A 13732-nucleotide genomic window follows, 5' to 3' on the forward strand; every position below is an offset into this window, starting at 1 on the left:
AGCTATCTAAGGTACAGATTACTACATATAACACATTAATACAAAGAGCTCTAAATAACATAGATTACTCTGTATGACTAAGCTTTGGAAATTCAGGTCTAAATCTAACCTTGCTTCTTTAAGACTGAATGGAAGGCTTTACATTGACCTCTTGAATTTCATTTTACCAGATCAGTGCCAGTGATCCTTCAGACTTGGCTTCAATTGCACATGAGATCTCTAGGCCACTCCACTGGAGACCTCCTTCCAGTTGACATTAAATGGTTAATGACCATGCTTTGGAGCTGCTCATTCAATCGTTTCTGATTCCATCCAAATATACTATCACTGAAGCTATATCTCTATCTTTTTCACATGAAAAACATGAGAAAATATCAAATATTTTGCTATCCACTATATATAGCATTCTCTTTACATGCCAATCTAGTAATCTCATAAAAATAGAAATAGGCTTAACCTGGTGACCTATTTTTTTAAAAAATTTGTTTGATTTTTTATCTTTATATTGCAGTCTTATTTAGAAGGGGAAAAAATTGCTACCACCCCCTTCCCCCACAGACACAAACATTCTAGATTGAATAAATAAAGGCAATTTAAAAACATCTGAAGCCTTTAATGGACTTGCTCATTCCATCAGGGCAAGAATCAGGCACAATTTTGGGATATCTGTGACAGAGAATGCCATCTGTATCCTGAGAAAGAATCGGGCAGTTTTTACAAAGACCAAAGACTTTCTATGTACCTTTAATTTTTTAAAAAATTGTCTTATTATATGATTTTGCCATATCTCACACTACATGTTTCTTCCTTAAGGATATGATTTCTCTCTCATTACTTTAACCTTACATCAATGCATACTATTGGGAATGATGTAAAGACTAGCAAACTACCTTCTGTGGGGGGTGGGGAAGGAAGCAAGATTGGGGCAAAAATTGTAAAACTGAAAATAAATAAAACCTTTCTAAAATTAAAAAAAAATAAAAACACGTGAAGCAATGGGCCCATCCAATGATATATATGTATATATGACATTCTACCCCAGTAGTTCTCCATCTCTAAGGCAGGATTTAATCTTGATGAGGTCAAGCTATCTTTGCGGCATCTTCATCCCCTTTTCTAAGTGTTCACTAACCATCTCTTTCACAATCCTTCCTTCCCAGTACTTTGCTGGGAATCAAAATCAAGCTCATTGGCCTATAGTTTGAGAAAATGGGGTTGTTTCCAAGAGTCATTCCTCAACAAATACATGATCCAAGAATATGAACAAACTGTTCTCAAAAGAAGCATTGTGAACTGTTAATGCTAGGAAATCATCAAATCATTTGAAAGATTGCTCAAATCACTAATAATAAGAGAAATGTAGATCAAAATAGTTTTGAAGTTTCACCTCACACTCAGTTAATTGGCAAAGATGACAAACGAAAGGAAAAGTCCATGTTGGAGCAACTGGGGAAAGACAGGCATGTTAGTGGAATTCATTGTTGATGGAGTTTATTAATTTGGCTCAGATTGGAGATGTCAGTCCCTGCACCTAGGATAGAAAAGAGCAGATGAAAAGATCAATGTTCCAAGCCTTAGGGGTCTTCTAGGTAGGGCCACAAGGATGAGGGAGAGAAGTTCCAAAGAACCTCCCACACTTAGGAAATCTCAACAGCTAGCAGTGATACAGTCATTTCCCTCCCCCAGACATAACTGGCACCAAAAATGTGGCTGTACCAACTCAGGCTCTTTTGAAGATTCAGACAATTCTGGCAACACAACCTAAGGAAGAAAGATTCCTCCAAGCATGTTGTAGGTCATCTGGAACCAATTACAGAATGTCCATGTATATTCCAGGCCTCCCAATTTTTCCCAGAAGCAACTCCCTATTATCCTCCATGTGAATTATGCCATCTTAGCAAACCGATGGAGACAATATCAGCAACAGATGCCACCAAGACATAGAGAAGCATGGAAAGATTTCCATGAACTGATGCAAAGAGATCCACTACAGAGCAGTGTTACATGGAAAGAACCAAAACCATAAAATACTTGAAACTGGATGTTGCAAAATTATAAGCAAAAAACTTGGACCCAAAGAAGAGATAGGGGAAGACACTTCCTCAGACTCCTTTGCAGAGGTCAGAGTTCACAGTTGTGGAACATTTCATGTCAGATCTGTTTTGCTGAAATTCATTTTTCTTTTTAAAATAATTCCTTGTTATAAGGGATACCTTTTGGATAGGAAGAGAGGGAGCATTTTAGGAGGAGGAGAAATTTAGATAACATGAAAAAGAGATCAATAAAAATGAATTTTGGGACGGCTAGGTGGTGCAGTGCATAGAGAACCAGTCCTGGAGTCAGGAGTACCTGAATTCAAATCTGGCCTCAGACACTTAATAATTACCTAGCTGTGTGACCTTGGACAAGACACTTAACCCCATTTGCCTTGCAAAAGAACCTAAAAATAAAATAAAAATGAATTTTTTTCTTTAAAGAAAGTAATATTTTACCCTCAAAAAAAGGAAAATGAAGGTGATGTAAAAAAAAGATCTTAATATTTGGGGAAAAAATTAAAATAAATGGGATCCTTTGACCTCATGCAATCCTGTAAAACTCTCTTCTTTTCTCTGAAGTTTGTTTGGAGATGGTTTTTGCAGTGGATAAAGCACTGGATTTGGAAACAGAAAGACTTCTCTTAAAGAGTTCAAATCCAGCCTCAGACATAATTACTAGCTGTGTCCTTCTGGGCAAGTCACTTAACCCCATTTGCCTCAATTTCCACATTGTAAAAAAAAGAGCTAGAGAAGGAAATGACAAACCACTCCAAAATGGGATTGCAGAGAGTTGAACACAATTGAAATGATCGAAAAATAATCTCATCTGCCAATGCTTGCCATTCTTGTGGATGTGGTCTATCCAGGCTTGGTAAAGTGAAAAGAGGCAAAAAAAAAGGATCTAGCAAAACAAAGGCCCAAAGATGGAGGTCAGTTTGTGGGAAATAGAGTGCATGATGATGAGTAAGAAGATGGGAAAGGTAAAAAGGGTCCAGGTAGGGAAGGGCTTTAAATGCCAAATGAAGTACTCTATACTTGAGGCTAGTATTTGTAAGGAGCCATTGTTGCTAATTGGGTGGTGGCATGGTCAGATCTAGGTTTTAGGAAAAGGTGACTGAGTGGAGAATGGTCTGGAGAGGGAGAGACTTAAGGTAAGGAGACCAATCAGAAGGCTATTGTGGAACAGAGCAACCTCAAACTCATCAAACTGACAAAGATGTCAAAAAGGGGGAAATGGTGATTGTTGGAGGCCCTACGAGATAGAGGCACATTAGGGCACTGTTCAGGGGTATCTGTAAATTGGTATGCCATTTGGAAAGCAATTTGGACAAAAAATAAAACTGCACAGCCTCTGGACTCAGTGACATCATAATTAGATTTTTTTCCTCAAAGAGGATCAAGGAAAGAGGAAAAAGGATCCATATGGACAGGAGTGTTCATTCAGAGCAGCTCTTTTTGTGGTGGCAAAGGAATGAGGGTGGCCATTTGCTGGTGATTGGCTGAACAAATTATGCCATGTGAATGTAATGGAATATTAGTACTCTATAAGAAATGATGAAGGGGATGGATTCGGAAAAACCAGGGAAGACTTGTATGAAGCAATAGAGGGTGAAGCAAACAGAACCAGGAGAACAATTAATGTAATAATAATGATATTTTAAAGACAATCAATTTTGAAACGACTTGAGAATCTAATCCAACGTAAGGACCTATTGTGATTACAGGGGACTGAAGGAACCTATTTTCTTGCAGAGAAGTGATGGCCTCGAGGTGTAGAGTGAGACAAACTTTTATTTTTATTTTTGTTTTTATTGATTTATTTTTTTTTGTAGGTTTTTGCAAGGCAATGGGGTCAAGTGGCTTGCCCAAGGCCACAAAGCTAGGTCATTATTAAGTGTCTGAGGCCAGATTTGAACTCAGGTACTCCTGACTCCAGGGCTGGTGCTCTATCCACTGCGCCACCTAGCCGCCCCCTTGAATCTATATTTTAAAGGAAACACACACTATGTGGAATTGAGTTTCAAGTACAATCTTTACCTTCTGTTGTATGATTTATATGGAAGTATCCTTTTGTCTGGCGTTTGTTGAATTCAGAATAAATGATAAAAAGGAATCTGGGATGATAATCAGAGAATGAGGGGGGTTTGAACTAGACCACTAGGTGGTGACTGTCTTAGTGGAGAAAAGATAGAGGTAATAGAGAACAAGCAAGAACTGGAAACTAAATGGATATGCAGGATGAGTGAGAGAGGAAAGATCTGAAGATGGCCTTGGGGTTGTAGCAACCCGGATTGTAAGAGATGAGTTTAGGAGAATGAATTGGAGTTGGACTTGTTTCTGGAGCATTTAGTTTGAAAAGCAGTTGGCAGTGAATGACTGGAACTCAGGAGAGAGGCCAAGAGTTGACCTTGGGAAGGAGAAGGGCTATTTTTCATCAGAGATGAGAATGAAAAAAGGAGATTTGGGGGAAGAGGTGATCTGAGATAGAAAAGAATTCTCCATGAATAGCCTCAAAGACTGAAGCAAGGCCTTCAGTGGAGAGGAGACCACGGCAGTCTTGAGAAAAGAAAAAGGTTTGGAGCAGTCATAGTGGTCAGTGTGGTCAATGTTCATTCATATCCAACTCTCCATGATCCCATTTGAGGTTTTCTTGGCAAAGATACTGGAATGGTTTGACATTTCCTTCTCTAATCCATTTTATAGATGACTAAATTGAGGCAAAGAGGGCTAAATGACTTACTCAGGGACAACCAGCTAGGAAGTAATTGGAATCAGATTTGATCATCCTGAGTCCAGGCTCAGTGCTCTATCCACTGCACCACCTAGCTTTTCTGGTCAATGGGCAGAGAGTTGATTTAAGACAGAGCCTTTAAGCCTTGCTGCAGTGAGGGCCCAATTGAGATAATATAAATGTGGAGTGAAAGCAATCAAGGGTTCCATAATTTCCTCCAGCTCTTAATCAGCGAAAGAGTTGGAGGGAAAGAGGTGGGTAAGTGTTGGTACTTCATGGGCAAGGAGTGATCAGTGTGATTTCATTCAGAAATCAGTAGGGAGCCCCCAGTAACTTGGGGTAACGGTAGGGGATGGGAAAGTACAGAAGGGATCTCAGGGAGTCAGAAAACTGGACCCAGCAGAAGGCTTGAATCAAGTCTGGGCTCCCAAAGTCATGCCAAGAGACTCTCTCCTACTTGTTTCTCACAAGTTCATAGATGGAGGGGTCACTTCCCTCCATGAGGTTCTCATCATTTTTGGCCCCAGTAACCACTTCCTCTTTTGATTGCTGATGAGAATTAGGTCGATAATGACAGTTCCCCTTAGAGATAACCTTTCTTTTTTGTACTGGGGTGACTGTCTTGGAAAAAGAACACACAAGGACCAGGAACTGCCCCCATGATTTCCTAGAAAGGGTTCACAGTTTTTCTCTGTTTTCCATAAGACATACTGGGTGACAGCCCCACCCCTAGCCCCAAGTTAAAACCTCTGCAAGAGAATTCTGAAGACTCTTATATGATTCTTATGTATATCTTGTCCAAAGGACTCACAGCTGGGTTTTAGGCCCAGCCACCTTGGGGTGAAGTGAATTCAAATTGCCCTGTCTGTTCCTTTTACCTGTTTTGTAACCTCAGGACTCAGCATAGTGCCTGACCATAATAGGCACTAAATAAATGTTTATTGGCTAATTAATTCACGATTAGGGGAGTAACCACCTTAGAGAGGTCAAGGAATTCTTCAACACTTCCCTCACTCTCACATTCTTCATCACTCTTGTCAGCAGACTGACTCAATCCACTTCTCTCTTCTTATCGCCCCAACACCCAGAATTCTTATTTTTCTTTTTCCATAAGCATGTTCAAATATGTCGAAGGATCTGTGATCTCATTGATTTAAGAGTTCTCTTCAATGACATTGATTGTAATCCATTAGTACCTTCCCATCTTGGGTCCTCCCATAAATGCTCTAGAGAGGGTCCACTTAATGTGCCTTCCTTACTTTCTCCCAACATTGTGACCTGCTTCCAAATCGCCCAACAGTATTCTCATTTAACATATCTGTCCACAAAAATAACACAATAAACTATTAAATGTTTATGGAAAGCTAAGCACATTATGACCATAGAAACTGACCTACCAATCTATCAGCAGGATGCTTCCAATAGATTTTTTTAACATTTAATGAGCTATTTTTATTTATGTCTTTTTAACATTCGTTTTTTAAAAATGTTGAGTTCCAAATTCTCTCCTTCCCTTCAGTCCCTCCTCCACCTATTGAGAAGGCAAGCAATATGATGTCAATTATACATGTAGAGTCATGCAAAACGTATTTCCATATTAGCCATGTTGCAGGAAAAAAAAGGTCTGTTTCAATCTGTACTCAGTCCTTTCTCATTAGTCCTTTCTCTGGAGGTGGAAAGCAGTCCAGGATTCTGGCATGGCCCATTCTTTGGGAAACCAGGCTGTCTCTTCAAAAGACCGACATTCTGCTAGTGTTGTCCACAGTCTGGTCGCAAGACATGGAGAGAACCCATCATTGAAAAACCGAAAGTGAATATTTCTGTAAGTATTATTAATTAAATAGATATTTATATATTATTGGAACATAGGTGAGTGAAAAGATGCCAAAGTTGGGGGGTGGTCCAGAAATGCAATATAGTTTTCTCCATTAAAATGAGTGGAAATGGAATTTGTTTTATATATTTTTGCTTTATGGGTAATTACCATTGAATGGAATTTGTCCCTATGATGAGGGATTGGCATACATACCTCCCTGGGGTGTTGGAAAGCCAAAATGAGATCATCCATGCCAGCTATTGTCCTGGGGACAGGGATTACTACCCTATTTGACAGACAAAGAAGCTAAAGCTCCTACTGATGCAATCCCAGAAGAGTTAGAAGAGATTTTTTAAAATAAGAATAAGAATAACAATGACTGTTAGCATTTATATGACTCTATAGCTTACAAAGATCTTTACAAATAGATCTCATTTGATCCTCACAACAGCACTGGGAAGTTATAATCCCCATTTTACAGATGAGGAAACTGAAGTAGACAGAAGTTAAGTGACTTGCTCAGTATCACAGCCAGAAAATATCTGAAACTGGATATCCTCTGGAGTCTTCCTGACTCCAAGTTTAGCATGCTAACCACTGCGCCACCAACCTCTTCCACTTAGAAACAGTTTTCATTGTTAAGAAACTCTTCCTTACTTCAAACTTTAATCTGTCTCTGTGATTTCCACTCCCACTGTTCCTCATTCTTCCCTCTTGGACCAAACAGAACAAGTCTAACATATTTCTGAGGGAGGGTCTTTCAAACAGTTGAAGGCTGCAAGTGTGCCCCACCCCTTCCCCAGCTCTGAGTCTTCTCTTTTCTGGATTGCCCATTCCCCAGTGTCCTTAAGCCACCTTCATGTGACCATGGGCTCAAGGTCTTTTGTCATCCTGGTCCCTTACTTCTGTATACATTCTATCTTGTCTCTGTCATTCCTAAAAATGTGGAATCTAGGACTGAGTTCCACACTTGAGATTTGGCAGAACCAAGGCAGGATTTACAGTGGGATTGGTACCACCCTATTCTTGGAACTATTATCAACTAATGTGACCCAAGATCATATCATCTGTTTTGTACTCATATCTTACCAATAATGCATTCTGGCATTGCGAGCCCCTAAGCCTTCGAGATCTTTGTCGCTGATGCTGTTCTCTAGTCACACGTCCCTATGTCCCATAGATCAGATTTTGATCCTGGGGTAGAAACTCACATCTTTTCCTGCCCAATGCTCTTTTTTTTTTAGACTTTGACTCTGTTATATAAAGTATTAGCTCTTCCTTGTTCCTTGGCGCTATCTGAAAATGTGGTCATTATGATAACAATAACACCAGTTAGCATTTCCAGAGCATTTTAAGGTTTGCAAAACACTCTACCATTGCTTTAATTTGAACTTCACAACAATCCTGAAAAGTAGATACTATTGATATATTCATTTTATAGCAAAGGCAATTGAGGCTGAGAAAAATTGAGTGCCTTCTAGTGAATGTCTGAAGCAGGATTTGAACTCATTTACTGTATCTCTCTATTGCTCTAAGTCTCTCTCTCTCTCTCTCTCTCTCTCTCTCTCTCTCTCTCTCTCTCTCCCTCTCTCTCTCTCTTCCATAAAAATTATTGTCAGATGCTTTATAGAAATTTGGTCATAACTTTTCCCTTATCTACTTCCATCAGCAAAGGAAATGAGGTGAATCTGGCATGACCTGTTCTTGATAAAGCAATGATGGTGATATGTGATTGCTGCTTCCTTTTCTGGATTTTCACTTATCATCCCTCTACTAACACGTTCCAGAATTTTTCAAGAATAAAATCTAGTAGCCCAGTCTATAGTTTGCAGAATCTCACCTCTTCCCCATCTTCTAACTATTTAAAGCATTTAAGGATCACATTTTCCCTTCTCTTGAGGCATCTCTGGATCTCCAGTCTTTCAAAGGTCACCTATCATTCTCAGTAACCACATCTGCCTGTTTCTTCAATACCCTATGATAATGTCTGAGTCTAGTGGTTTGAGCTCTGTGAGGGTAGCTACATGATGGTTGTTGATCTCCTCTCTTGTGCTTGGGTTGCCATTCTCAAGATCACAGAATTTCAGAGGCAGAAGGGATCCTGGAGACCCTCTAGATCAAAGCATTCCTTTTAAAGAATACACTCTGAAGAACATTCTTCTTGGAGAAGAAAACCAATAAGAGGAGAACGGAGCAGCCCATTTTTATAGGAAATGTCTTCTGTTCACTCTAAACACTTCCTGACTGTGTGACCATAAGCAAATCACTTTACCTCTGCCTACCTCAGTTTCCTCATCTGTAAAAGGGGGATAACAATAGCCATTGTGAGGTTTAAATGAATTCCTATTTGTAAAGCACTTGGCACAGTGCCATGCAAGCACACAGTAGGTGCTTATTAAATGCTTCCTTCTTCTGTCCTTGACATTCTTGGCTGGCAGAAAACAATAGATGCCATGTAATACTGGCAGAAACACCTTAGTGTATTCTCTATAGGTTGCTCCAAAATTCTCCTTTCTTTCTCTCCTTGTTCATCTTTTGGGTGGCTCTCTCGGTTAACCCTGTGACTATGAAAAATCACCTGTTTGACAAGAAATAGGTCTAATGAGATCCTCCCACCTTGTTTCACCTTGCTGCTGAGCTCTTGAGATTTCCTTCCGTTTCCCTGGATGTCTTACTCCTTTACCTACTGGAAGACCAAGGAGACAACTCAGCCATGAATACATAGGAAGAAATTTAATTGTCCCCAGGATGTAGATCTGTGGCCAGCGTTCTCTAGTTTCTTCATGCTTCTGCTTTTGCCTTGAATTCTTAGTTCTTAACTAGTTCTTGTCACAGAGTAAAATTTCATTAATATTTAACTGGAGCTGGAAGAGACCTTAAAAACCCCTGAGTTCAATTCTTTCCTTTTACAAATGAGAAAATGGAGATACCAAGGCCTTATCCATTCTCCAGCTTTCCAGAAATCTCTTCTCAGTCCTTCATGCAAAAGTTCAATGAACTATGTGCCCCCCCCCAAAGAGGCAAAAGAACAAAAAGGACCTATTTGCAGAAGCTATTTTTGTGGTAGTAAAGCCCTGGAAAGTGAAAGAAGCATTGGTTCTATGCCGTTAGGTATCTGGAGGAGGATGAGAGATGGCAAATGAGTCCTGCAAGCTCGCAGCCTCTGATGAGCTGAGAAAGGTTTCAAGAAAGTGGGGAGAAAGGCAAAGAGGAAGCCCCCCACCTCACGTGAAAGGTGCCAGGTGGAAGCTCTGATGTGAACTAAAACCACCAAGTGAACCACCCTGCGGGAAATAACCCCTGCAGGATGTGTGACCCTCAAGAAATAGAAACTGAAAGACACAGGCACTTTCCCTCAGAGGATTCTAGGAAAGAGAAGAAAGGAGTTTCAGGGCTAGAGCCATAGGCCTTGAACCAGGAAGGAAACTGTGGAGGTGCCAGGGAGAAAAGAATGCTACTGAGGGGGTTGCCCCAAGTCCATGGCTGACCTAGGATCTGAAGTGGGGCAGGGACTCTCAAGTCCTCCTTCCTCCCAGGTTACAGAAGGCCTCAATGACTCCCAGAAAGATCTGGAAGGGGAAAGTCAGAGCTGGGAGAAGCCTTAGAACAGGGGATGTCAAAACTAGGAAAGGCCTGAGAACAGGGGATGTCAGAGCTGGGAGGAATCTTAGAACAAGGGATGTCAGAGTTGGGAGGGGTCTTAGAACAAGGGGTGTCAGAACTGGAAGAGGCTTTGGAACAGGAGATGTTAGGGCTGAAATGACACTTAGAACAGGGAATGTCACACTTGAGAAGGGTCTTAGGACAGAGAAGATTAGGGACAGATTAGGGAGGGGTCTTAGAACTTAGAACCTAGAATGTCAGGGCTGTGAGTGATCTTAGATCAGGGAATATCAGAGCTGGGGGGGGGGGTTAGAAAAGGGAACAGAGAATGTCAGAATTTGACTGTCCAAAAACCAGGAAGACCTGGTTTTAAATCCTCCTCAAACATTTACTATCCATGTGACCTTGAGCAAGTCATCTAACCTCTTTTGGTCTCAGTTTCCTTGTTTGTAAAATGAGGCAGGCACAGCTTTTATGAGATCATCTGTGCCAATCTATTTAGCAAACCTTAAAAGGTTATATAAATGTAAGTTATCATAATCAAATAAACCCATGTAATAGTCGTCTAATTAAGAGAGTGGGATTTCCCAGGAGTGAGGAGGGAGTCATCTCACTGGTCAAAGTGGGGAAGCTGAAATGCTCCTTCCTGTCCTTGGCACCTTCCAGGTTCACCCCCTCCCTTCATCGCTCGGTGATCTCTCTGTTAAGGTCCACATAATCCACATCTCCAACCCAATTTAAATCCTGGCAGCTGCTGTCTACCCAGGGGTCAGGTCACTCCCCTTCCTTCCTCAATGCATTTGGTCCTTGGTCACAATTTTCTTCTCTTTTGGATTCTTCCCCTGGTACTTGGGGACTTTAATATACATAACTGACTCTCCCTCAAACACCCTAACCAATCAGCTCTTCCTTGCACTCCCTTCCTGTGAACTTCTCCTCCACCTCCCTTGGCCACACATAAAGATGATCAAACACTCCTATCTTGTCCTCACCAGGAAATACGCCACCTTCACGTTCAAGATTCCTGAAATCCTCTTATCATACCAATGTTGACTTCCCTCATTAAACCCTATTTTTCTTCTATATTTTGATCTCTGGTGTTTTGACCCTTCAATTCTCTCTCTCCCTGGCACTAACCATTCTCTCCACTTGCCCCCATTTTGACTCCTTGATGAACCAGTTTAACTTTACACTATTGTCCCTTCTTTAGTCCCCAGCCCCTTTATCCCAGATTCTGCCCAGTCAAGTCTCTGCCTCAGATCACTCCCACCATCCCCCATTTTCCTTCCTGTGCATGTGTTGTTGAATTAAAATGGAGAAAAGTATGCACTCATTCTGATTGGGTCCACCACAAAGTTATGTTATGTGATTTCAACTGGGTCCTCACTGCTGCTAAGCAACCCTGGGCTACCTTCCTTATCAACCCACTATCTCATTCCCCACAGTGTGTCTTCCAAACCTTCTTCCTCAGATCTCTTAGGGTTCCTCTTCCCTTCAGCCTCTCATCTGAGAACCTTGAGAACTCATAATTTATAGGGAAAAAAGAGACCATTCACCAAGAGCTCCCTTTTCCTCATCATCTCTACTCAGATTTCTTCTGCCACCCTCTCCACCTGTACCCTTGCCTCTCATAAAAAGGTGACCCTTCTCCTTACCAAGGCCCACCCTTTCACTAACCCAAGTGATCTCATCAATCCTGTCTTCTCCAATAAATCACTCCCTCTATTATCCCCATTCTATCATTTATTTGCAATGTTTCTTTGTCCAAAACAGAACTCATTGTCTTTCTCCCTAACCCTTCCCCACCTCCGACCTTCCCTATGATAGTTGAGGGCACCCCCATCCTCACAATGTTCTGACTCATAACCAGGGAGTCTTCCTGGACTCCTCCCTATCTCTCATTCTGCCATCACTAAGCTGTCATCAAAGTCTGTTGGTATCACCTTTGCAGCATCTCTCAAATACACCCCCCTTCTCTCCCCTAACACTGATAATCCCTTAGCACAGGCCCTCATCACCTCACACCAGGACTATTGCAATCTGCTTGCCTCAGCTTCTCCCCTCCACTTCACCCTCTATTCAGTCACTAAAATGATTTTCCTAAAATTTGAGTCTTATAAGGTCACATCCTCTACTCAATTAACTCCAGAGTCAAATAGAAAATATCTATTTGGCATCCAAACCCTTCATAATCCATCATCCATGATCCAAAGCCCCCTCCTGCCTCTCCAGTCTTCTTACACCTGATTCCACACTATGTCCTCTTGGATTCACTGACACTGGCTTCTTGAAGCTGTTTCACAAACAAGACCCTTCATCTCTCAGCTCTGGGAGTTTGTTCTGGCCATCCCCCAAGCCTGGACCACTCTTCCTCCTCTGCTCTGACCACTGACCACCCCAGCTTCCTTAAAGTTCCAACTAAAATCCCACTTCCTATAGGAAGCCTTCCCCACCCCTCTTCATTCCAGAACCTTCACTCTAATTGTTTCTTACTTAGCTTACTTGTTTGTTGTCTATTCTGGGAGATTGTGAACTCCCCAAGGGTGGTCTTTTGCCTCTTTTTGAATCTGAAGTGCTTAACAAATGTATAGGAGGTGTTTAATTAATGCTTATTAACTGAGTGACTGGTTGGACCACGTGCAGAATATTATGTTCAGTTCAAAGAGTCTCATTTCAGGGGGGACATTGATAAGCTGAAGAAATGGAGAAAGGGGGATGGGTACCTGAAAGGCTGTCTAACAGAAGGATTAGCTTGGTTCTGCCTGGTCTCAGGGAGTAGAACTAAGAGAAATGGGCAGAAATTGCAGAGAGATGGATGTCGGTGAGGCTCGGAAAACTTTATCATGATGAGAGAAATGAAAATGATCTGGGCCGTCTTGGGGAGGGAATGGGATGCCTTGGGCCTGGCAGGCCTTAAGCAGACGATGGAGGACTAGTCTTCGGGGGCTCCTCTGATGGGGGCTCCTCCAATGAGCAGTGTCCACCGGTGACCCTTCCAGCTGCTACCATTCTCCATCCATCCTCATCATACAGTCTTGAGAAAGAAATCATTGGTCATTTGAGCTTTTTGTTTATTTGTGTGGCTTCTGGATAAACTGGAAATGACGGTATATGGAGAGAGGAAACGTATGGAAGTCATTAGCCAAAGAAGGGGCCCGGGCCAAAAGCTGGGACAGAGTGGAGAAAGGTTTAAATAAATGCATGGATGGCAGATGTCTAACGGGTCATTAAGGGAGACCAAGAGGGTTGGGGATGATCCCTAACCTCTGATGGCAATTATATCCTTCCTGAAAAAAAAAATTATCCCTGTTGCTCCTCTCAGACAAAGAAACTAAACAGGGCAATGCCAAGAGCATGGGGCTTTCAATCAGTGACTGTGCTTAAGAGATAAGAAAACTCGGGTTCAAATCCTTCCTCTGTCACTTATTAGCTTTGTAACCCAGAAAAGTGACTAGATTTCTCTGGACCTCAGTTTCCTCCCAATATATGCACATGCATATATCTATATCTATATCTATATATCTATATATCTATGTATCTATATAT

At 41.5% G+C, this 13732-nt stretch overlaps 1 long non-coding RNA gene across 1 annotated transcript in view; it reads left to right on the top strand.

Annotated features, from left to right (window-relative positions):
* Positions 1-6439: 6439 nt before the first annotated feature.
* Positions 6440-13732, top strand: part of LOC141498085 (uncharacterized) — a 29220-nt gene continuing 21927 nt past the window's right edge. Inside the window, exon 1 of the long non-coding RNA XR_012471550.1 lies at positions 6440-6589. This is a non-coding gene — a long non-coding RNA (uncharacterized LOC141498085). The remainder of the gene's footprint in view (positions 6590-13732) is intronic.

Source organism: Macrotis lagotis, chromosome X (assembly GCF_037893015.1).
Source record: "Macrotis lagotis isolate mMagLag1 chromosome X, bilby.v1.9.chrom.fasta, whole genome shotgun sequence".
NCBI lineage: Eukaryota > Metazoa > Chordata > Mammalia > Peramelemorphia > Peramelidae > Macrotis > Macrotis lagotis.